This window comes from Vicugna pacos, chromosome 29 (assembly GCF_048564905.1).
Source record: "Vicugna pacos chromosome 29, VicPac4, whole genome shotgun sequence".
In the NCBI taxonomy this organism is placed as follows: Eukaryota; Metazoa; Chordata; class Mammalia; order Artiodactyla; family Camelidae; genus Vicugna; species Vicugna pacos.
Window position 1 is genome coordinate 2,359,776 of NC_133015.1, and position 26,352 is coordinate 2,386,127.

Genomic DNA, 26,352 nt, shown 5'->3' on the forward strand with positions numbered 1-26,352 from the left:
AATTGGAGCCTCCAAGCCTGGCACTTTTTGCCCTAACTTTATTTCATTTAGACCATAGTCCTTAAAGGAGATGAGAATTTTCAGGAGCCACATGAAGGCATTCTTCACTTGAATCCACGGTGGAGGACAAATATCCTTTCTTACTCACTGTAAAACTGGTGGAAAGCTCTTTTTTGCAGATTTATCAAGGCATAACAGTCAGCCCAGATGTTGAAATCCTGTGCCAAATTCTCTCATTGCATAAGGAATAGATTGTTGAGAAGCAAGCAAAGATGAATTCTTGTAACTCATGTGTGTTAGTAAAGCTTGTGGGTTGGAGGATCACTTCTTTTGGTGAATAAACCAACAGATGATTTTCTGCGCCCCACATTACAGTACTTTGAAGTGAACAGAACACATGCATATCAGTCTCATACAAAGAGGGTCACTGACAGCAGAGTTGTCAAGTCTTTCTTGAGGACATTCTTGCTCCCCTTGCAACCGTGGCATCTTTCGTGTGTGCCCTAGTTTCCAAAGGAGAAGTGAGCCTGACAGGCTTTAGATTCTATACGAGGTCCTGTAGTTTCAAGATTGCCTTTACCAAAGCCTTATGTGTTTAATCAGTTTTCATTTTAGCAAGTGTTTTATTCTCTGCAGTCTAGCGATTAACCCCGGTGATTGTATTTTTGCCTTTTCAAGTACAGCAACTTATTAGAGATTTTTTATTATTATCCTCTAAATTCCTCAGACTTGCATTTTGTGGCATTAGCTATGCAGTCTACATTTTGTGAGCTCTTTTAATTGCTTCTTTGAAGTGTGGACTTATTCTGAGAGAAGGTCACAGAAGTTTTCATTAATCCAATGTTACTTTTAGTATCTCTTGGCTTTCATTCGTATCCAAAATTCCATTAGCTTTTCCTTAATTATTTCATCAAATGAGTTGTGTGTTTCCATTTTGTAAGGAGTCTTTCCTTTATAAAAGGTCAGCCCCATTGACACATTTTCATTTCATTTCATTTTATGGACGTAAGTAGACGATCTCACAGCCAGCTAAGGATGGGAGGAGAGAGGCAGTGATTCTGCAGTATCTGTGGTGTCCAGTCTGTTGACTTCCTTTCCTTCATATCCTTTAACTATTGGACATCTTATTCATCTCCTGTTTTTTTATTTGAAAAAGTGTGGAATCTTGGAGATCAAGTGAAATGTCAGAGAGTTGACATTTTAGGTTAAAATGAACCTTTCAGATTCTTTGTGGAATGTATGCTATGCTTGTTTTGAGATAACATAATTAAGACAAATTAAAATAAAAACATTGAGAATCTGTTCTATGCACTGGAGGTAAAAAAATAAAAGTTTTTTTTCCCCCAGAGGTTTACAATATAGTGGGGAGTTATCTTCTTAATTTGTTTGTGTTTTGAATATTTTAGAACAACAGGATGGGAACATTTACTACTGTGGCAGTAAATAACTTCGATTATTTATTTAGGCCCCTGTCTGTAGCTTCCCTAAAGTCCTCTGGACATCACTCTAGCTTGTGTTTGAAGGTCTTGCACCGAGTAGCTGCTACTTTCAAAAGACATGCTGGTATAAGAAATGCTCGGAGAAGAGCCAAATCAATCAAGGTTAGACTTATTTCCACATGTGGACTGATAAAAAAGTGATGATGTAGGGGAAATATAATTGCTGCTTCTCCACTCCCTGGATGCACTCCAAACTGGGTACAAACTGGCACACCAAATACGTGTGATCTGAATATAAAGAAGCACACCAAATTTTAGAAGACTGATGTTTGCAAATCTTAAAGCTTGGAGGAGTCACTTCAGGACAGATAACAGCAAATGCTACTTTTCACAACAGATACGGGAATCCATCAGGCTGAGACATTAAAAGGGCCTTTTGAGGCTGATGTCACGTAGGGCAACTGCCATGCTCATCTGTTAAGCATCCCTTGCCCATACTGCTAGCATCAGGGTGTGGTACTGAATGAATATATATTATCGTTCATTCTTAGGGTTGCTATCTTTAAATGAGTTGAAAAGCGCCCTTGAAAGAGTATTCTTAGATGTCTCAGCATATACCACGTTTAAAAATGTTATTCAAAAGAACCAATTTAATGTGTCCTTTGTACGCGACACACTCAGAGCTAGCTGAGGAAAATGTTATTTTGCCAAATACGTAGCAAACAATAACTGTTATGTTTTGCAATTTATGATACTGCATGATTGTCTAATAGAGGAATTACTTTTCCCCTAAGCACTTTCGAGGTAATTCAAAGTGTTACGCTTGATCAGTAGGTAATTATGCTTCCCCACCAAGCTTGTAATAACGGCAATGCCAGGTATGCTCCTCTTTAATAGTACGGTTCTGAAAATACTTGCCGAATGAATGAGTGAGTGAGGGAACACAGGAACATGACTGGGGTCAATGTCTTTGCCCTCTTCTGCTCTATACTCATTGAGATTAATGGACTAACCACGTGCGCAACTGGGTATTAACGGACCATGCATGACGTCCTTCATTCTTAATGACATACATGTGAGCTTTTAAAAACTGAACTCTTAATAGGAGTGGCTAAATACTAAAATATATCTTATAGGTGGTATTAAGTAAGCATTATAGTTCATTCCAAAGAATGTTGAGATATATACAAACATTATTCTTACTATTATTATTGTTATGCTAACAGTACTGCATAACTTCAAGATTACCACCAATAGCCATGGAGAACACTGGTCTCCTTGTAAACTTGAGAATCTTTATTTTCTGGTCTACAGGGAACTTTATCCTTAATTTCTCCAAATGACTGAAAGACAGTTATTTGCACAGCTTGCAATCAGTTTTCAAGAATGTAGTTTTCAAAAAGTTCTATCTGTAGCTAGATAGATGCCAAGACTAGTTAAATTAATTCAGAGCCCTGTTCTGTAGATTGCAGGATGGGGGTCACACAAAGCTGTGAAGGATTTACCCAGATCTGTGTGGACAAGAGTCCTCCACAGTGATTTGTATGTAATGCTGCCACAAAGTGGCTCTATCCAAGAATTAGTCCAAGTGCCCATCACAGATCAAGTCTTATCACGTTTTTTAGCCTTTGAGCCCCTTGCTTGTTATCCAGCTGTCGCAGAGGTTGCTGGCTTCCAATAGGGGTTGTGGTTTCCATTCAGACATTCAGGGGCTCCCTTCTAGTGAACAATGATGGAGGCACATTCTAGCAACACTTTAATCTGTGTATTGCTTTGGATGACTGTTTCTGGTCCATGTTGGAGTGGGAAGGGGATCAACATTTTAACAATTTTTTCTTGAGTGATGTTGTGTTGTTAATGTGATGGCTTTGATTTTTAAAACCGCTCTTAATTTGATACTTCCAAATCCACCAAATTAGTTAATTTGTAGTTGGTTTCCTATTCATTGATGCATGTCATTCAGGTCTTCTGGTTTTCTTTCTTTAGTGTAATAAATAAACTATACTGAGATTAGTAATTTATTCCAAACATCTAAGAATTAAAAATTATGCAAGATGGTACCTTTCTTTCATTTTGCTTCTCCTCAGGTAGTAAAGACATGCTTTTGGAGGGACAAACATTTTTTAAAAACTAAAGATGTGTATTGTACATGTGTTTCCTTAGTGTTTTGCAGATTTCCTTTGAATTCTTTCACATCATTTAATGGATTCTCAGCAGGTAGAGAATAGTAGTATTTTGAAAGAGAGAATGAAGTACCATGATTATTTGTTTACAAATTAAAAATTTTTTTTCTTTACCTTTCTTTTGTGTTTTGTTTCTAATGTTTCCACTTTGTGGAAAATATTGTTTACATACAGTATGGGCAATATATCTTAGTATAAATAACTGATTTAATGAACCATCTAGCATAGACACTGTATGTAAGTATAATACACTTATGAAGGACTGATTTAAGAAACAACATTGTCAATAAATGGTGTCACTTCCAAACTTTGGCCACCCTTCCCAGATTTCAGAAACATGCCCAAGGCAGTTGGGATTAATCGTTGTTAAAACTGTGATTCAGGGAACACTGACGCTCAGACTTTGTCAGTCCAAGGCTTACGTGCATGTAACGGGCTTCACATCATTCTTAGAATACGATCCTTTAGCATAGACCTTTAGTAATCTTGCTGGTCGCGACCCCAACTGTCTCATCTTTTGCTCTCCCCTCATTTACTGTGCTTCTGCCACACAGGCTTTCCTTTAGCTCTTGCTAAACTCATTCCAGAACCCAAAGACTTACAGTTACCCTTCCTTCTCTCTGGAGTGCTCTCCCTCCGGATCTTACAGGGCCTTCTCCTGTACGCAACTCAGACCTCGAGTGTAAATATCACCTCCTCAGAGAAGTCTTCCCTCATGACCCCTTTCAAAAGAATCCCGCTTTCCTCCACTCTTCTCATTCCATTATCTGTCCCCTTATCTTGCTTTATTTTTTCAAATCCTTATCATTTTCTGAAATTATATTATGTATTTGTTTACGTATTTATTGTCCATCTCTTCCCTAGAATGTGAATCCCACGAGGGAAGAGACCTTTTCGGAATTGCTCATTGGTGAATTCCCAAGACCAAGAATAAGGTCTGGCCCAGATTGGGTCTCAAGAAACATTTCTTACATGAATGAATGCACATAAGAAGGTATAGACTGATTACCCTGAGGCGCTGAAATAGAAGAATTCTGTTTCCCCCATTTAGTGCATGTGACTATATAAGATAATTATCACCACTTCCTATTTTATTAAAAAGAAACCTGGGAAACAGAGTGTTTAATTCTAGAATCATCTAGTTTGCAACTGGTAGACCCGGGATTCAAGACTGGGTATGCTGGATTTGTTTTAATTTGTTTAATTCAAAATAAAATATATTATTTCTGTTCAGAAGAAAGCAGGATGGAGGGCTCTGCTTTCTGTAGGAAGGTTTGCTTTTTTAAAACTTGCATCTTGGCCTTTGGCATCTAGTCTCAAGTTGTTAATTAAATTGCCAAGTCAAGTTTATAGCATTGTTTTCAAATATGCAATTGTAAAAAAAAATTGACAGATACAACTAAAAGCAAACCTGGTTCAGTTTCTTACTTACCCTTATTGGATTAAGGTTTGCTATAAAATCTCTGTATTTTTTTTGGGCTAGAAAAATTTGAAAATTAAAAAAAAGTCTCTCTTTGAAGATTATTTCTCCTAGAGCTATTTTCCTGTAATAATATTTTATTTTATACTTTGCTTATCTTTCTCTTTAAATTACAAAAAAGCTAATCTTTTTTACCAAGTGACTCTGGGTACCTTCCCCAGCAGTCTTTTTTTCTTTTCTTTCTTTCTTTTTTTTGATACTTACCATTCTTTGTTGTGGTGAGTATCCAAGAAGCTGAAATTTCTTTAGTTTGGCAAATTCCCAAACCTAATCTGCTTTTCACTATTTTGATGCCAATAACCATTAACCTCAGGAAACATGCCAGGACCTGTGTTGATTTCTTTTATTATGAAAAAAAATGTGTCATTTATGTAGAGATAAAGTAAGACAGAGATGCTGGTCAGTCTGCTATTATTAAATATTTTATAAACTTGAAGTATTAGTGTTGTGACATTAAAACACAGCTGTTAAAAAAAGGCAGCTATTTCTAAATTTATAAACCACATGTTACTGTTGGTTTATGGAGTATTTTTGTAAAATATCTGCAGTAGCAACATGTTGATATAAATATCTTGTCCCCCAACTTCTGTAGCAAGTCCTCTGGACTTTTCCTTTTGTTATGTGCTCTGATATTATAGGAGTTGACAAATGATTTTTTTAAAAATTATTGTAATTGCATGTGTTCCTAATTTTTAAGAATGATTTTGGCTTTTTGACATTGAGGGATTTTATAAATATTTGTTAGGATCTTTTTATTGGTATTTAGAATGGATGAAACCCCTAGGAAAAAGCATGGCACGTTCAAGCACTTTATACATGTTAATTGCTTCCTCAGCCATCTTGCTTTCTTCCTCCTGCTTTGTAACCACCCTAAGAAAAGTTCTTTTATGATGGTTGGGAATATGTTTTCAAATAAAGGAATAATAATTATTTTTGCATCAACTTTTATTCTCTGTAATGCTGTTCTTTAATATTCTTGGTTACTATTGATTTTTCTATTAATAACAGCAGTGGTTTCTGATCATATCGATAGTCTTCTCTAATCATCAGTTCCTTGAAAGCTACCATCTCACTCTCTTTCATTTTCTTGTCTGCTTTATTTCTACTAGACATAGAGTTAGTAATTTACACACAGGAAAGAATGTTCTGAAAATACCCCATGGCTGAAACATGGCTCCATTTTCCTCTAAAATCAATCTAGACATTGAGAATTTTAAGCACATTTCCTGTGGATTGAAGCTGGCCACTAGATGTGTTTTGCTTGATTAATACAGTGTTATGAAGCATTGAATTCGAATTTTTTAGATGGAACCCATACTCTCCAGTTGTGCCACAGACCTTACCATATCCTGTCGTTTGACAGCAGAGAATCTTTTATTTATCTGCCTGACTCTGGAAGGCTTTCCAGGTCTGACCCTTGCTTTGAGTCTTGAGGATGAACTGACCATGTACATGAGCACAATGATGCACATGTTTTGGATAGCAGTTCTACTCTAGAATTCAAACCTGAAGTTGAATCTGGCTTTAGCAGTAGCTATGAAGATTAGTTATGTATCTTCTGTGAGTCTCAGTTTCCTTATTTATAAGAAATAAAATAATAATTAGAGTAAAGAAATAAAATAAGTAAAACTAAATAAAAAATAATTTTATTTGTAATACTTGTAACAATGCCTTTTACCTACTAAGGTTGTTGTCATGATTAAATTAAAGGATGTCTGGTATATGCTAAATGTTCCATAATGAAAGTTGTTACTGTTATCACCCTAATTTTTATAGTCTATCAAGTAAGCTTTCAAATACTCATGAGTGAGATAGAAAGGTAATGGGAATACTTTTATAAAAATAAACATTTATTGCATAATATATATGGTTGTTACAGTTATTTACCTCAATAAATAATGACAGAAAAATATTTTGGATGGTTTTCACTTTCAGAAACCCACTTTCTAAGAAGTGTTTCTAGAAATAACTTCTCAGCAGGGAATGTGGTGTATGGCTTCTGGCCTCATCGTCCTGATTCCTGGGAATGTCATCTGTTACAGGTGACAAGTGCCCAGGATCCAGACACACGGGGTTCCGTTAAGCATTTGAAAGGGCTAAAGGAAGATATATTTTTTGGCAGCTTAACACTGTAACCAATTACTGTATCATTATTACATGCCATGGTTGATATATTTTTTGGCCTGGGTTGTTATAGAAACATGGTTTACCAAATGACTTTACCTCTGTGCCCTATTAGTGGCACAGCTAAGGATGCAAACAGCAGTATGAGAGGGCAAATATCTGTTATGCATCTGAGTTTAGTGGCTTCAGAAGACCCCATAAACAAACACATAGGCAGTAACCAGTCTGCTTCTTTTAAATAAAATATCTTTGTCTTTTAGTAATGAATGACTTTTCATGTAGGTAGATTTGAATTGCACTTAATAATGATATAGAAACAGGAAATTCAGGAGACCAGTGAATTTCATAAGCACAGATATTCCCATTGGGATAATGTCATATAATACATAAACTCTTCCCATGGAGTGGCACTGAGTACTTCAACAATCTTGCAAAAAATGTTCATCTGAGTGCAAAATAGCAGCACAGAGAACGAGTAAATAGACAATAGGAACTTTCAGACTCTTCATTCTTTCAAGACGGAAGGTGAAAGATAGTAAAGTATAAAATGAAACATATTTTGCAATCAGAAAAACCTAGCTTTGGAGGCATAGTTCTAATTTATACTCTATGAATCTTCATTTCACTACTCTTCTTACAGGCACAGCATGAGTACTGTGCCTCCATTTTTTCAGATGCAGAAACTGAGGACTGGGAAGGGTAAGTAAATTTGCCAAAGTCATGTAGCTAATTATGGCCTGAGCCAGGATTTCAAACCCTCGATTGTCTGATGTCAAAGCCTGAACTCTGTCCATTATGATACACTGCCTCATTATGACATGTTTTTTTTTAATTACAAGTTATTATTATTATGGAATTGAGAACAGGTGTCCACCTCCATCCCTCTGTGACTAGAATCAGGAAGGCTTGACCCAGGAAATGACAGAAAACTCTCCCCATGGCTGCCTCTGAAAGCAGCTCACAAGACAGGGCCCTGAGGCCCAGTCTGATGGGGCAGCTAACAGATAATTAATCAGCCTGACAAATGGCTGCACATGGAAAAGGAAACCAGCTGTGAATTAGGAGGCTAGAAAAGCAGGGCGACCCACAAGGCTAATGCAGATTTGGTTGAAGCAGAAAGAAAGTTGGAAAAGGAAGAGAAGGCAGAAGCAGCTTGGACCAGGCTGGAAGAGTCTAACCCCTGCTACATTTTTACATGATATTGGGAAGATTCTTGCTGGGAGGATGCAAGAGGGCTGGACCATTCTGCATCACAGACATCTGGGTATGGTAGGGGAGTGCTCCTGGAATAATTTAACTGGGGCAGCGGGCAGGGCAGGGAGGAAGCAAGAACCACAATGTGGAGAGACCAGCATCAGACAGTAGGCTAGATTCTCACTTTTATGTGCAGACTAGCACAACTCAGTTTCTTACCATGTATGGATACTTCCAGGGATCGATGGAGGGCTGACCAATGAGATTGGCTATCTGTCTCAGTCTTGCTGACACCTGATCTTATGTTTTAACCTGATTGGGGAAAAAAAATCTCTTCCATGAATGTAACAATCCCGAATCTTAAGAGCAGATGTGGAGGGTGTGGAGTAAGCTAAGGAGTAGAAAAATGCACTGGGGAAGACCTCGGACAGGTCCAGCAGCACCCTCCTCACTCCTTCCTGTCCCCAATTTATACTTATTGAATGAGCTTTTCAATACATGCATGGGGAAGAGCTAAATTTTGCAGTTGCATACTCTGAAAGTGTCGTAACAATATGAAAACGGTAATTTCCCATAGGAAATTAGTTTTTATGGGCTTGAAGCTTGCACACGCTTTTTGCATTCTTTTTTTTTTTTTAGTGACATTTTCTCATCTTTGTATTTTGTTAGCATTGTGGAACCAACCATTGGTGTGAAACAGAGCTGTCAAGCACAATACAGAATTCTATAAACCTCAGGAAATTGAGACCCTTAGTCATTACGTGGTGCCCAATTTCGGGGGCATTACATGCTCTGTCATATCCAGTAAGACTGTGTTTCAAGCTCTGTCACTATTACAGCTCTGTCTCCCACATATCACTCAGTTGCTGCAATATTTTTACTTTTTTTTCTTACTTTATCCAATGGCATTGGTGGTGAACAATGATGAGAATGACAGCCCTCAGCAATGCCAAAAACATTCAGGAAGTTTAATACCAATTCTGAAGGCATAAGTTTGACTTCTGCACAGACACTGGGAATATTAAAGGGCTGGGGAAGATGGGTTTAAAAGCTTCTAGTTGTGTAATAGCAGGGGCACAAAGAAGCTTAGCTATAGACAGGAGAATTATTTTTAAAAGCTTCATGTGAAGATATGAAAGCAGGCAGTGAATTTAAGGGTCTTTTCTGTAACATCTGCCTACTTTTCAGTACCAATTGAATAGAAAAGTATACTGCCATTTACTTTGAGAGAAGAATTAATCATAGAATCTGATGATACTTTCGTTTCTAATTATTGAATAAAATCTTTTTGTTGAGGCCTACTATGTGCCAAGGACTTAAATCTTAAAGTGCTTTGGTGTCTTGTGGTTTCACAAAACTGGAAATAATGTTTGAGGATATCCACGCAACCTGTTTTTCAACTGAGGTGTTACGGTGATTATGTTCCTAACTTTTTCTACCCTCTCCCTGTGAAGTCTCATTTAATTGGGTATTTTCACAAAGCCCATCCTCCCTTCTATCACTGGTTCTGGGGCAGGGCTAACCATATTCATTTGATATTGAGTGTCTCCACTTTTCAGGATACCAACCCAAGAGCAGGAATGGGACACACTTTTACTAAAAATTATCACGTGGTTATCTGAAATTCAAATTCATCTGGCTGTGCTGTATTTTTATTTACTAAATATGGCAACATCCATATTTCCTTTCTGAAAAAAGATGAAATATTAAATGCACATTAGTGCACATGCACTTACATACACATACCCATTAGTTCATCTTTCAAGAAAGTTAATTTCCAAGGTAACGTTTGGAGTTAGTACTCACACCACGTTGTGTTCTGCATTTCTGAGCTGAAGAACCTTCTCTCAAGTGATTCTCTTACCTTCTGGAAAAACGTCTTTTCCCCCTTTCTTTATGTAGATGACAGTGTCCTTTCATCAGTTAATATGATTCAATATTATGTATTCTTCATTGAAGCAGGAACTACACATCTATTTCTTTAGCCTGGAGTTTGTTGATGAGTGTGAAGGAGGGATAACCCTTATTTCAATGTATATATCAGGATGATTTAGAAAGACTTAAATCTTAGGCCTAAAATATCTTCATAATCATACATCAATAATAAATGTATTAGCTAAAAATGTACTGAATGCTCTATTTCACATGGACTGTCTCATTTAATCTATAGATGGGCATTATTATTGTTATTCTCATTTTACAGATAATGAAACTGTTCAGAAAGTAACTTATTCAAGTTTCATACCTGCAGGTGGTGGATTCATGCTCAGGCACACCAGCTTCAAAAGTCTGTGTTCTTAACCATTCATTATTCTATATTAACAATTCTGCATATTGGCTTCAGGTCACACCTTACCATTAAGTTTTTCATAACATTTAACTCTAAATTCTAAGCATAAGCAATATCACAGAAATTGCATCTTTAATATTGTGATGAGCTTAGAACTCTTATGCTATTCCTTCAGATGAATCAACTTTCCTCCGAACTCTGCTTAATAGCATCTCATATTTTGAAAAACACTCTGGTCCATTAGTTGAATCAATGAGGTAACAATAAGGAGCAGGAAGACGCTAAAAATATTAACAGACAGTAACCTTACTTCCTCGGGGTGAGTTCTTCAATAGTATAGCAGTAGAATCTATCTTCAGCTAAGCATATAGTTCTGAAATTAACTCACTAAACATAGGAAAAGATGATTAAAAAAACCCCAAAATGTTTTTCATTCCTCCATGAATTAGCCTGTGCTGTGTAAGTAAGGAGGAGAAAATATCTTTGGAAGGTCCTAGGTGATGGTGTTTTCTAAGTCATGAGAAATTTCAAGATTGGCAAATGCTAAAACAATCAATTCACTTTCATTCTTTTAAAATCAGGTGAACTTGATTCACTGGCAGCTGTCAGGACAATAGTAAGTTTTGCCAAAATAGATACATTTGAACAGCCATGTAAGACACTTCAGGTTGGCTTTGCTCATTCATTTAGTTGTCATACTCTCGTCGGTCACCTGCTTGGTGTCAGGCTTTGCATTAGGTTCTTGGTTTACAGGACATGCTTTTCAGGAGGCACAGTTTTGGGACTGGCTTAATGGAGGTGGATGGGAGAACAAAACTAAACAAAGAATTACTTTATAGTGGAGAATGCTATAACAAGCATATGGACAAAACATGACTGAGAAAGAGATCAGCTCTTCTGGGGGGAGGTACCCAAAGGGTTCCTGGAGTGACATTTGGACTAGATTGTAGAGGATGAGTGAGGTTTTGGTTTCAGTCTGGGTTCACTGGCAATCTACACTTCTTTGGCTTCAAAGTTTTGAGTCTTTCTCAAGCTGCTGTTGTTAGTCTTCTCTGATGTTTCTTATTTCAAAATACCAAATGACTCATTGGAAAATACTTGTCAATAAATTAAATGCATTTGCTTATATGTAAATTTATATTTATTTTCAGTACACTTTGAACACATGATAGGGAAACACATTCATCTTCTTACTGAGAACTGATCATATAATTGCTTGGTACATAATGCTCAACAATATTTAGTTGATTAAAAAAAATGACCAATGCTGTGACCAGCTGCCCTTTTGATGTCAAATAATGTAGAGGATTATACACAGTGCGGATCCATTAGCTACTTCCAGGACTAGCTCCTATCAAGTCATGTACAGATAGTCATTTTCTCTTTCAGAATGAGGCTAGCTGTTTGAAGCTTTGCTATTAGCTTGAGAAAGAAAGGGATTCACATTTCAAGAGGACTCTGTACCTAGCTTTGATGAATTTGATTAATCCAAGATACAAGATATCAGATAAACTTTCTGACATTTCGAACATGTATCATTGGTCTAGTGAATCAGATCAGGGTCTCTGTGACAGGATCAGTGCATATGATTGCAATATTATGTCAATTCTCTCTTACTCATGCATCTCTCAATATATGTATTAATTTGTCTCTCATATTTCAAACCTCACTTCTAACTTTTTATCAATTCCTGTCCTTAATTTGCTTACCTGATAGTTTTTACCTTCTTGTTTCTTCCTCCCAACCATATCTGTCTATGATCTGTCTTCTCCCGTTCATTGTGGTGTGTGTTTTAGATTTCTCATGTACTGTGTCAAATTTAACTCATGTCAGCCTTTCTCTTATGGACAGATCTGACATTAAAGTGTTTTTCTGTTGCTTATTTTGAACTCTAGAAATGATGTCCCACAACCTGTGAACTCTGCTTCTACTGATGCTCTTACTAATATGTCTTTTATAAACAATTAATGAGCCACTTATCCCATTTATTGAGTGTCAAGTATGTGTGAGATATTTTGTTATAATTTAATTTTTTAAAATAATTTAAGCTGTTATTGATTTTCTCCGAACTCAGTAGGTGTTATTTTCACTGTTCTGCAAACAGCTGAGTTGAGACTTGCCCAAATTATCACAATTGTCACTGGTCAGAATTCTTTCTATTCCAAGTGAGAGAGATCCAACTCAAATTAGCTGAAACAAGAATTTTGATTGTCTCATATTCTTGGAAAGTTGAAAAAGTTAAGTTGTAAGCATTATTGGATCCACAGATTCAAACCATCATCAGCAATGTGTCTCTTTCTTCACATCTCTTAGATTTCCCCCCATGTTGGATTTATTTTCCAGCAGCTACTTCCCATGCAGTAACAAAAATGGTTTCTGGTGGCTCCAAGCTTACATTTTACTTGTAAAAGATCCCAAAGAATAATACATGGATTGAATTGCTCTAGGAAAAAGCCCTAGGAATGAGTGTGAATTGACTTCATTTGAATTCTGTAACAATCCATGAACAAACCATTGTGGCCAGTGAGGTTGGATTCTCTGAGTAACCCGTCCTGTGTTTGCTGCTACCCTTGGAGCTGGAAGGTAAAGACAGTGTCCTGAGTCATTTGGACTGTGACTACAGACAGGAGGTTCTCCAAAATATGTTGGGAAGCAAGAAAGGACATGTCCATTATAGGCCTGTAGATGGCTGAGTCAGAATTTCAGCCTAGGTTTGTGTGAATTAGAATATCAGTGTGAAAATGTGGTTATTTATTCTGTCAACAAACATTTAGGCACTTTTCAAAACTATAAATGCAGTGATGAACAAGAAAAATGATATCTTTGTCCTAAGTCAAGGCATAAAATAAAATACTCAAAAATAAAGGCATAAGATAATTTCAGTTAGCAGTAAGTTCTATAAAGAAAACCAGAAACACACGAGCATGTTAAAGAGTGACTGAGCTGACTGACTGAGTGGTTCATTTAGTTAGTGAGGTCAAGAAAGTGACATTTGTTCAGGGACAGAATGAAGGGGCGTTCGGTGCTTTAGGAAGATCCCAGGGAAGAACATTTCCATCAGATGGACAGCGAAGGCTAGGAGATGATTTAAATGTCTAGGATTCTCTTTTCACTTAATTTCTCTCCTTCTCCCCTTTTAGGTGCCGTATATCTGGTGTTCTATCCATTGCCTTTAAGAGTCAGTCTGGACTGGTTAGCACATGGGTTCTTAATTTTTGTTCTTGGAAGTAGTTCCTGTAATGGTGAGTGAATGGTGAACATTTAATCTTGGAGTCATGCTAGACTTCAGAGCGGTATTAGCACCTCTATCTCCATTGTTAAATCTATTCTTTTGTCAGTGTGACAGCTGTTTGTCACCTCCAGTGCCTCTATTCTCCCCTGCCACTTCTTCCCTTGTCTCCTTGGCTGCTTGCCATTTGCTTATTTTTTCTGATTTCTTCTCTCTCCTATATCTTTCTCTGTTGCTTGGCCCAGACAGCCTAGATTTCGCACGAATTGGCTTGTCTTTTATCGTCATTACCATTCAGAGAATATTCTTGATTCTACGTAACAAATCCACACCAATCATTGCACATTCCCTGTACTTTTCAGCTCTTCTGTTCTTAACGATTTTGCTGTTACTCTTCTCCTCTGCTAGGTACTTACCCCCTCCTTGATGGGGGTGCTACTCTGAAAGCTTGAGGCAGCACGATAGCTGATCTATCAGAGCCATTACTCTATTTTGTTTTCTTCTTGCTCTTTGCGGCCTGCATTCCCACGAAAGCCTAACACCGGGATATTGCTATTCGCCAAGCTCTTTGAATTTAATCTTAGCATCATCCGATTTTTTCCCTTATTCTTTCAGCATGACCAGCATAATTCAGACTCTTGCAGTCTCATACCTGAACTAACGTAGCGACCTTCACCTGGTCACGTTTATCTCTATCCTTCCTTCTCTATCTTCCACATTTCTGCCGGTATTAGTCCTCAAATACTGCTTCTGCAGTGTCATCACTATGAACTAAATCTTTCAAAATCCAATTGCTGAATAGAGTGAAGTACTAACTCTTTAGTCTCACTTCCAGCACAGTTCATGGTAAGTTATGAGGCGACACTAATTCAGCACTGTCTCTGGGTATTGAACTGTCTTGACCTCACATTTTTCCCTAAACTTGACTCCTCCTCCAGGCCCTGAAAATTTCCCTGTTCTTTGCATAGATCAAATAATCAATTAAAAAAATACACTTCATAATCCCTAACTATTTGGGAGTCCTCTGTAATGATCCAAGTTGGAATATCTGTCTGATATTGTTAATTACTTTTTAATGTGAGAATAATTTCTCTACCAACTTGCTTGCGTTTTCAACATTCTTGTATTTCTTTCTGTCCTTCCTAGTTCCTGCCTAATATTTTCTTCAATATATACATATTGACTGTTTTTTCTTATTATTATAGTTTTGTGATAATGTGGACGACCAGGCAGGGGGGCTAAGCTTAGATAAAGATAATCTATATCCATGCAGATGTCATCAAGTATTTTCATCTATATCTCTAAATGAAATTGCTTCAAATAAATAAGAATGCTGGTAGCTATGAAATCTGTCTTTTCAGGAAGTTCCCTTGACTCTCTGCTTTTAATAGTTCATCCTTGAGATGCTAGAAAAGATCTCCAACTCTGAGATTCTTTTCCATTTTAGTTCTAACAATGTTTGAGTTTGTTGCTGTTTGCAGCCCACTTTTAACTATGTTAAGATATTTACAGTCAGCGGTATGCTCTGATGACCATCGTGATTAATGTTTTTTTGCTTCATGGTTTCTATGGGATACTTTATTTCTGGATTTTTGAATTATTGTAGCCGTGTATATTTTCTAAAAAGCATGTTTTTGCACAAGTGAAAATTGTGCTATTGGGTTGATCAGGTATATGGTGTTAATCATTTTATGCCCAGTTTATCCCACTTGGTTACATCCTGCTTGGAGTATTGGGGCAAGGATTGCAGAGGGGGAGCATGGATATTCAGAGGTTTTCCCTTATATGTGACATTATCATTCCTCAAATGTCCCCTTTTCCCTTTTAAAATTCATACTATTTTTCATGTGTCCCATTATCTGTAGGTGACCCTAGGTTGGGCTCTGGCCTCTGGAGTCTGAATGCTTTGGGTATAATATTTCCAGCTGCCACTAACTAGCTGTTTCACCTAGGGCAAGTAACTTGACATCTCGTGCCTCAGTTTCCTGGTTTACAACACGAAGTTGTAGGACTTCGGGATTTTAATTGTGAGCATTAAGCAAGAAATGTTTGTAAAGCAGTTAGCGTGGCCTGGTTGCACAGAAAGCAGTCAATACACTTTAGCTAATGTTAGCCAGTTCCTGACCTAGACAGCTTTAGGTAATTGTTGCATTTGTTTCATCAAAATGAAAACTGAAGATGTCTTAACAATACTGATATTAACAATGTGAGGAAGACATCACCTTTCCATTTCCAGAGAGCTGCAGGGACAGGGCAGCCACTTAGAGCCCTGAAGCGAATTTAAATGCAAGTTTCTTAGACTCTGTGAAGTGGGCCTAGTGTCCTCTAAGGGTCCTTTCTAGTCCTTAAAAGAGAAAAAAAATTAGAATTTAAAATTTATTAAATAAAGTGAGCATAAATGTGTCCATTGGTTATTATTAATATTATTTAAAATATACACTTTAGTATTATTCTGAACACCTTGGAGTAGACATTCTACATTTTTTTAAAGAGAGACTTTTTATTTGTTTATTTATTAATTTTTAAATATATAGAGTATTTTTTTAACAATATATAGAGTATTTTTTTTGACTTTATTTTCTTTTGGTGGGGGGAGGGTGATTAGGTTTATTTATTTTTTTTAGTGGAGGTCCTGGGGATTGAACCCAAGACATCCTGCATGCTAGGCATGAACTCTACCACTGAGCTATACCCTCTTCCCGCAGCATTCTACTATTTTAATACTGCATTTCAAATTTACAAGACTTACTAAGCTGTAAAAATGTCTAAAGTTTTCTAGGCTTAGTATTAAAAGTATTGGAATTATTCTTTACTATGCCTTATATGTACATATGTAATATGAATATAGGTAAGTGTATATATGTAGACAGATTTGGCAATGTAATTTTATTATGCCAATAACATAATAGTATTTGATAACACCACTTATACATATTTCAAGGTGTATAAATTACGTATTTTTTAACCTTCCTAAATATTATAATTCATAAGTTAAACCACTAAAATAAAAATCATAGTAGCAGACTTTTCATAAGAGCTTAAACATATTGTTAGTTTCCAAATATTTCTAAAAACAAAGTATTGGCTGTAACAGTAGGTGTCACTATAGCAAAAGAAACCAGCCATTCAGAATTTGTTTTTTTTTTTTTCTCTAGGAAACATTACAGCATTACAAGAGACACCAAAGAAGTTCCATCTTCTTAAGTTTGAATCACTTATTCTTATTTAATGTCCAGAAAAATAACTCATCAGATTATGTATTTTCTCACCAAAAAGTGTTAATTACCTGAATTAGTTACCTGTTTATAAAATGAAAATATCCACCTTACAAAATTGATGGTGAACATGAAATGAAGGTAATGTAGGCATCCATTCATTTGTTTATTAAAAAGGTTTAGTTGAGCACCTATTATGCACTGGGCATGGTAGTTATGAGACAATGTCTTTGCCCAGGTGGTGCTTGCAGATTTATACAGATTTCTACACATTATGAAGCTTGAATTACTATTCATGAGTAAGAAGTGTATTATTGAGTCCCTAGGTGTAACAAGTTGTGATAAAGCCATTTTCATCTTCTCTTTAAGAGAAATAATAGTAGGTATTATCAGTTATTTCCCACCCAATATTTATTTACTCTTCTGATAATACCTCCCTGATAATCTTCCACAATATCATCCCCTTTCACTTTCAGTTTATGTAGTTTCAATGACCGTGATTCCTCTCCAGCCTCCAGAGGCAGGCATGAGACTCGGGTCTAGTCATGGAGGCTTTTATATCCTTGGGTCTATAGTGGCGTCACATATTAAACCCTTCATGAGCCCTCTCTTGCTTTCCACGTACGTTTACTCCCTTGTTACCACCTCCTCCACACACACCTACACTTGGTATTTTTGTTTCTAAATTTCTGCTTATCGGGGTCTTTCTTCTTAGATGTCTCTTCTTCTGCCTCTTCCTTTGTCAAGTCTATCCATCCTTGAACACTGGGCTAAAGTCTCTCTTGTGCTCCAGGGGGGTCAAGTGCCCCATCTGCGAGCTTCCTCAGTCTCTACGCAATTCTCTTATGTGAAATTATGCGTTGTTTTTCATAATTTGCTATCTGCGTGTCTATTCTTCACTTAGATGGTGCACTTCTGGATGTCTGAATCTGACTCCTCTATGAGTTTCTGGCACCTTGCCTGATGTCTGGAATATTGCTTGCTATAGGTTTGTGGACTGAAAGCACTTAAGGCCACTGTGGCTGAAACCTGTCTTTCTGTAACCGGCATTTGGTGAATTGCAGGGTCCTGCAGAAGAGCAGTTCAAATGACGATGTGCTGAGTCATTCCAATAGCCCTCCCTTTGTGTCTCTGAGGGGAGAATTGCATTCATTAATTTCCTCGGCTTCACCTTAGGAAATGATACCCAGACTTCAGTCAATGAGTACTTATTGAGCTATGAAGGCTCCTTGGATCACACAAGCTTGCTGTGTTCTTTCCCTCCTCTGATCTCCAGCGGCATTTACAGCCTGAGCTGTTAAATTTGGCAATTAATCATGTACTATCTTGTGGCATTCCTTTTTTATGATGTACTTTTATGTAGTGGTTGGTCTATTATTTAATATTTTATATGCTTACATATAAGTAGGGACATTCATTCATTAGCATATTTATTATTTATTCATTATAATGTTTTTGGAAAATTTACTATAATTCATGTCATTTTTAAAATTTTTGCATAGCATATCTGTTGGAGTTCCAATGATGCTAACAAGAGAAATTGGTAAATTTAAAGACAAAGCCAGCTTATTGGAGGGCTCCGAACAGAGGGGAGGTCTGAAGGATCAGGCTTGGGACAGAGGAGAAGCAGCCCCAGAAGCTGTCAACGGCAGGGGACTACAGAGCAGTGTCGCACAGGAACCACGGCTGCTGAGAGTGAAATTGCCTTCTCTCTTCCATCCTCTTTCACTTTGATGGAGACCCAGTGCCTTGGGAGATATGCCCGAATTCAGGCCACGGTCTCACTCCTTAGCTATGCTAGAGTCGTAAGTGGGAGGAACTGAAGAAAAAGCCTCCAAGGATTCCTTGAGCTTCTAGCAGATCCCAGGGTTTATCAAGGCAGCTGGAGAACTCTCAGGAAAAGAAAGAATCTTGGGTAATTAAAAAAATGGTAAAATTTGCAGATACTGACTGGTATATATATATATAAAATAGTCAAACAAGTTTATACTGCATAGCACAGGGAAATATATTCAATATCTTATAGTAGCTCACAGTGAAAAAGAATTTGGAAATGAATATATGTCTAGTCCTGTATGACAAGCATTGTGCTGTACACCAGACATTGACACAGCATTGGAGCCGCCGCGGACACCAGCGCCGGGAGCTCCATGGGCTTCTCCTGCGCGCCGCCCTGTCTGGCCGGGTCCAGGGAGCCATCTCTGCAGCGCGAGGCCGGGTCTGGGAGCTGGGGACTGGGGACCTGCCTCCGGCTTCACTATGCCAGTGTGAACGGAACAGCTTATGATGCTTATCCCCGCCCATCGCCTCCGAGACATTGGGCGGAAGCCAGATACCTCCAGCCGGAGAAGTGCGTCCCACCGCCCCACCCCAGCCCTGTGGGAACCATGTGGTTTATCCGCGGCGGCTGTGGCACTGCCTGTGCCATCGTCACCTGGTTTCTGGTCGCCTACGCGGAGTTCGCGGTCCTCTTTGTCATGCTGATTCCATCCCGAGACTACGGGTACAGCGTCATCAATGGAGTTGCATTCAACCTGCTGGCCTTCTTGGCCCTGGCTTCCCACTGCCGGGCCATGCTGACGGACCCCGGGGCTGTGCCCAAAGGAAATGCCACCATAGAATTCACGGAGAGTTTACAGCGGAAGCTGGGGCAGGTGGTGTACGAGTGTCCCAAGTGCACAGCATCAAGCCCGACGGCGTCCGCCCCTGCAGTGTCCGTCAGCGGTGCATTCGGAAGACGGACCACCGCTGTCAGTAATGCGTCGGTGAGAACAACCGGAAGTACTTCGTCCTGTTTGCCATGTACGGAGCTCTCATTTCCCTGCACGCCCTCAGCAGGGTGGGACCCCACTTCCTGCAGTGCTCCGAAGAAGGCTGGGCGGAGTGCAGCCGCGTCTCGCCGCCCACCCCGGTGATCCTCCTCACCCTGCTGTGCTCCGAGGGGGTGCTCTTCCTCGCTTTCACGGCGGTGATGTTCGGGCCCAGCTGCACTCCATCTGCAAGGACGAAACGGGAATAGAACAACTGAAAAAGGAAGAGAGAAGATGGGCTGAAAAAACAAAATGGATGAACATGAAAGCCGTTTTTGGCCACCCTTTCTCTAGGCTGGGCCAGCCCCTTTGCCTCACCAGATGAAGGGAGGCAGACCCGGACCAGTGTGTGGTCCGAAGGACCCCTGGCCAGCGTTGCCACTCAGACACAAACCACGTCCCAGCACTACCGTCTGATCTGTTCTCATGAATGTTTAAACTGAAAAAGCGAAACAACTACTCTAAAACTCTTTTTTTAATGTCTCAAGTTCAAGTAAAATGGCCGAGCCTTGCAGAGAGAGAGAGAGAAAAAAAAAAACAACCCTATGTTTCATTTTTAAAAGATCATCCTTTCTATTCTTTTCATGACTGAAGCTGCTCTTCTTTTTTCCTTTTTTAAAATCACTTCTCTGGCCTCTGATTTCCTCTCTGCTGTCTGTCTGGCATGACAAACGTGGAGGGTGCTGTCTCCAGGCCATGCCCCCTTGTACTAACTGAGTCGTGACATTTGTGCGTAGAAGGACCGGCCCGGATGCCTGGTTGGGGACGCATAGGAGAGCCAGGAGGGCCCGGGACTCCCCCTGCCCAGGAGTACAGTGGTGGGCACCCCGATGGGACTTAAAACCTCGCCCAAGAGGGATTCTTACCGCTTGTGGCCTGAGAGGGCGGGGATCAGGGCTGGAGCCCTAAGAAGGGCCCTGAACACGGCAGCCTCAGCCCCCATGTGAACACGACTCGCCTCCTAATTCCCCAGATCAACTGCCTGCCTTGTACTTTATGGGCCCCGGGTGTGTAGAATGACTCTGGCGGTCGTGGGGTGGAGATGAAAGGGGTCTTATTTGTATTCTGAATCTCGAATTACATTCTAACGGATTATTTGGAAGAATGTGAAGGAACGAAGTTTTTCCAGTTCAAAATGCCTTACACAACAAAAGAAGAAGAAAATTACGCAATTCCAGGCAAGCTACGTTTTCCTTTGCTGCATCTGCTGACTCTCTTACCGCCCCCTCCCTGCCTTCCGTAGCGAGCGTGTTACTCCTCAGTGAAGCAGCCGCGGTCCTACCGTCAGCCCCTTCCTCGTTTTGTAGATCTCTGCAGTGGGTTCACTTTCTGAGATTTTTAGACCCCAGAATGTGGACATAACCATGTCTGGTCTATATTGTAACCTGGGAGACTGCGGTCCCGGCGTGGGGCTGACCACAACGCGAAGAAGTTGAGAGAGGCCATCCTGTCCACTGGAGTCGGCAGGTTCGCCTGAGCCCGCGCCGCCCAGGCCGCGCTTCTCCATGTACCCACCTGTATGTGGGGTTCGTCTGGGGGAGGAAGGGCCCGAAGACAGCGCTGGGGTGGAGGGTGAGGGGAGGCGGAGTGCGCGTCAAATGCAGAAATCACGGAAGTCTGAATACTGACCCTCCGCGACTTCTCACGTGGATTTTTTTTTTTTTAAAGCCATCATCACAAACCTCTTTTTAATCCTTTGCTTGGGTAGGGTGGGGGTGAGGTTTATCAAATCAGCCCTGGGTAGAGAGAGAGCTCATCTAGCCTTGTGATCTTTCAGAAGAATAAGTGGAACATGCCGCCTCTTTTCAATTCTGTACGTGCTTCCTTCCATATGGAAACAAAACGCAATAAAATTTTTCCAAAACCCCAAAGAAAAAAAAAAAAGAGAAAAATTGACACAACATTGTAAACTGACTATAACTCGATTAAAAATAAATAAATAAATAAATAAATAAATAAATAAATATTAGCACTTGAAATTAGTTATTCACACAGACTTGTTATCAAATCCCAGCATTGACAGTGATTAACTCCATGCCTTTATGCAAATTTCTTCATCTCTGTAGGTATCAATTTTTCTCCTCTATAAAGTGAGTATTCTAATATTCAATTTTATGTGGTGGTTTTAAGGATTAAGTTAAATAAAGTAGCAAATGAAAGATGCCTACTATAGCATGTCACAGAGTAGGTCTCCAATAAATCATAGTGTTTTATTTTTATTAAAGTACAGTTGGTTTACAGTGTTACATTAATTTCTAATATACAGCATAGAGACTCAGCTGTACATACACATACATTCCTTTTTATATTCTCTTTCATTATAGGCTGTTACAAGGTATTGAACATAGTTCCCTGTGCTCCAGAGTAGGACCTTGTTGTTTATCTATTTTATGTAGTTAGTATCTGCAAATCCCACTTAACCTCTCCACCTCTCCTTCCTTCCTTGGTAACCATAAATTTGTTTTTTTATATTTGTGAGTGTGTTTCTGTTTTGTAAATAAGTTCATTTGTGTCTTATTTTTAATTCCTCATATAAGTGATATCATATGGTATTTTTCTTTCTTTTTCTGGCTTAAGTTCACTTGGTATGATGATCTCCAGGTCCATCCATATTGCTGCAAATGGCATTATTTCATTCTTTTTTATGGCTGAGTAGTATTCCATTGCGCACGTCAACTTCTTCATCCAATCATCTGTCAATGGACATTTGGGTTGCTTCCATGACTTGGCTATTGTAAATAGTGCTGCAAATCATAGCTATGATGATTGATATCTATGCACACGGTATGAGGTTACCATATATAGATGAGGCAAAAAAGTAGCCATTATTATCTCTGCCCTTGAACAGTTTGTAGTTTAATCTGAGAGAAAAGCGCACAGGTAATTTAATCCTCACAACTACCTTGTGCCTTAAGCAGAGACATTTCATCATTCCTATTTTTCACGTGAGCAATCCGTGACTCAGAGACATTCAGCAGCTTGACAGTGGTCACACAACTCCTAAGTAGCAGAGCTGGGGCTGAGTTTTCCTGGATCTAATGCTCTCTACGCTTAGGAAGATAAGCGCAGCTCAGTGAAGGACAGAGCTGCTCAATTCAATTCCAATCAGAAACTTCTATTGAATGTCTACTATGATAGTCTGTTATGCTAAACGCTGTGGAGGAATGTGGAATTAATACATAGTGCCTGGTCTCAAGAAGTTTACAATCTAGGGAGAAAGACAGACATGTAGACATCTTAGTGAAATACCATATAATATATAATAAAAGCTGTGTTTTTCATTTACTTCTTTTAATAAACATTTATTGAATCCATCAGGCTCTATATTAGGTATAGAATTTTCAGTGATAAAAGAATAAGCTACTTGCCCTCAAGGGGCTTATATTTTGTTGGAAGGAGACAGACAGGAAATACAAAGCAAATATATATATATATATTTCATATATATATATATGATAATTTTAGCTGTTGATAGCAATGCATACTAGAAAGAAAATGCAGAAAGTTTTGTGATACTGTGTTGGTGCTGGCTAATTTCATGAAGGCCTCCTGAAGGCCTGAAGAACCAGTCATGCTAAGATCTACAAAAAGAGTATTCCAGGCAGAGGGAATGGCAAGTGCCAAGACAGCGAGGTGGGGATGAACTGGGAGTTTTAAAGAGTAACAGTGAGACTCTGTGGCAGGAGCATAGAGAGATGGGAGAAACAAAGCAGGGTATCATGAGATCTGGAGACATAGGCAGGAGCCCAAAATGCAGAGCTTGGTACATTGTGGTTAGAAGTGTCTCATTACTCTAGTTTTATGGAAGCAGCTACAGATTTAAGCAGGGAAGTGATATTATTTGACTTAAAAAAAAAATCACACTGTATGCTGTGGAGAACTATAGTGTTCACCTGGGCACTTAGGAGAGAAAGAGTGATATTGTTTTGAAAAATTCAGGGCAGGCACCAGGAAGGAGAGGTGAGATAGGCTGTTTGGGGAACTCCAGGAAGAGAGGGCACCAGCATCAGAGGAAAAAAGTTTAGGACGTGTGAAGCATGTTTGGGCAACAGTGAGTTTTCCAGTGTGGCGTGATCATCTGCATGTGGGAAGGATGGAAAGGGATGGGACCAGAGAGGCAGGCAGGTGCTAGATTAGAACTTGACTCCATTCTGTAGGCAGCTGGAAACTAGTCTGTATTTTAGAAAGATGACATTGGTGACTGTGTGAAGGATATTAGAGTGAGGTTTCTGCAGTAGGTCATTCGAGAGATGGCAGGGGCCAACCAATGTGAATAGGAAGCAGGAGATGAGCAGGAGCCATTGACGCAAAGAGGTGACAACAGCACTTCATGAGGAACTGCATACACGTAGTAAAGGGGAGGGGGAATCTGAACACATCTGCACAGCAAGCTGGGGGCGCCCTTTTCTGTGAGAAGGCTGGGAGACAGGGTGGCAATTTCAGTTTTGAACAAGCTGAGTGTAAGGTTTTGGCAGGACTTCCACATGAGAATGCGGGAGAGACAGCTGGGAAAGCAGGGCTGGGACTCAGGAAGTCTGGCCTTTGAGAGCACACCTATTCCAACTAATTTCTTATAATCTGTGAAAAATCTTGTGAATTTTTAGATATTTGCTATTTTCAAAAAGACAGAAGTTTCGCAAGTGTTTGTCAGCACCAACTGGCATTTTCTACCAAAGGAAAGAGTTTGCTTCTTCAAAAAACAGAACGTTCAGTAAAGAGAAAGCTGGTTGGTGATTTCTCCTTTGTTCTTTCACTCTGGAAGCCATGAGATATCATACTTGTTTGGATTAACTTTAAGGAATATTGTACCAGGCTTAGCGTTATAAGGAAAAAAGATCTTGTTAAAATACCTACAGCTGATAATGAAGGGATAGACTGTGTCTTGTGTTCCTAAAGAAAGTAATAGGAGAGAGTAGGAGTAAGCAAGATTTTTCTTAGAATTTATGTTTCGTTATTTTGATAGTTCCAGCAAAGCATCAGACACAAAAGGGTAGGTCTGGGGGCAATTTCAATGGCTAAATGAGAAAAAAATGATGTCAATAAGAGAGAAAGGGACTCCTTTTATGAGAACTTAAAAAGTTCGAATTTTAAATAAACAGCTCTCTGCAGTGCTAAACTGAACAAACAAAAAGCAAAATGGAAGGTTTTAGCCCAGCCCAATCATCTTGGGTAAGAACCTTTCTCTCTGTTTCATCTTGTATCATCGTATCTTTCTCAGTAATCACATTTTCTTCTCATGTACCAGGCAGTACCTTCTTTGCTGATACCGATGTGAAAGTAGGGTGCCAGGGGTGTGGGGATACCTAATTCACCAACAAAGGTCATTTTTAATTGCTGTCTCCAGAGCCTCACGACTGCTGCATCGCTCATCGATGTGACTCAGCCTTGGCGTGGGCACTGACTCACCGAGCTCTTAATGGATGAGTTAGTGTCACAGACAGACCAACCCGCAGGAAGCCAGGGAAGAGAAACGGGGCCGCCATCACTGAGTCCACATCTGACCTTAACAATCCAGGCTAGGAAAGACCTATTCTGAGGGAGGGCAGTTGAATTTGCAGGGTGCTTGTTGCTGGTGTTATTGCAGTGACTGTTGCTTTCCTGTTTTGTATTTATTTATCCAAATGGATTTAGATGAAGGACTCCAGAGCTATAGAGAGAGATGCAGCTCTTTGCAAAACCCACCACGTTGCGGTAGGGCTACTCCGGGGCACGGCTGCCTTGTGGGCTGGTGACTGGGGCAGCTCGCTTGACCTCTGATTGTTGGTTCTTCATCTGCCTTTACAAAGCCTCTGTCTTTACACTGTGGTCCAGGCGCGTTTACCTTTTATAGCAAGCTCAGGAGAAACGTATCATTGCCATTGTTCTCACAGATGAAGAAACTGTAAATTTTCCAAGGACACATTTCTAGTAAGTAATGAGTTTGAAATTTTTACCATGTCCCGTTGGTGGAGGACGCCGTCCTCTCCGCCCACACTGCCATTCCGCCACCCCCTCATCCTGCCAGTCCCATCCCCCGATGCCTCCTGCCTGTGGCCCGTGCTTCTTCTCTGCAGCATTGCCACCTTTGTCATTTCTTACTTTCGTCTCCCCGTCCCCAGACCATTTGCTCCAGGTGGGATGGATCCCCTGCCCTCTGGCCACCGACACCAAGCAGGCTCACAATAAATCTTGGTGGTTCTGAGGAAAAAAAAAATTCAGTTATCTCTCCTGAAAGCCAGCCCTCCTTAACTACTCTCCTAAAATTCCTCTCATCTGTAAAATATGGGTGATAATAACACCTGTCATACAGGGTTGTTGTACAGATTAAATAATACAAGTGAAATATTTAGAAGCTGAATATGCATTAGGCAATCGATAAATGGGTGGTTGTATTACTAAAAATAATAAA

General features: G+C 39.4%; 1 long non-coding RNA gene and 1 pseudogene across 1 annotated transcript; both read left to right on the top strand.

Moving 5' to 3' along the window:
* Window positions 1-17,104: 17,104 nt before the first annotated feature.
* On the top strand, window positions 17,105-19,096 carry LOC140690143 (uncharacterized). Its single transcript, XR_012065326.1, has 3 exons — window positions 17,105-17,295; window positions 17,393-17,462; window positions 18,657-19,096. It is a non-coding gene; the product is annotated as an uncharacterized lncRNA (long non-coding RNA).
* Window positions 19,097-19,239: 143 nt separating this feature from the next.
* On the top strand, window positions 19,240-21,510 carry LOC102545115 (palmitoyltransferase ZDHHC3-like; annotated as a pseudogene).
* The last annotated feature ends 4,842 nt before the right edge of the window (window positions 21,511-26,352 follow it).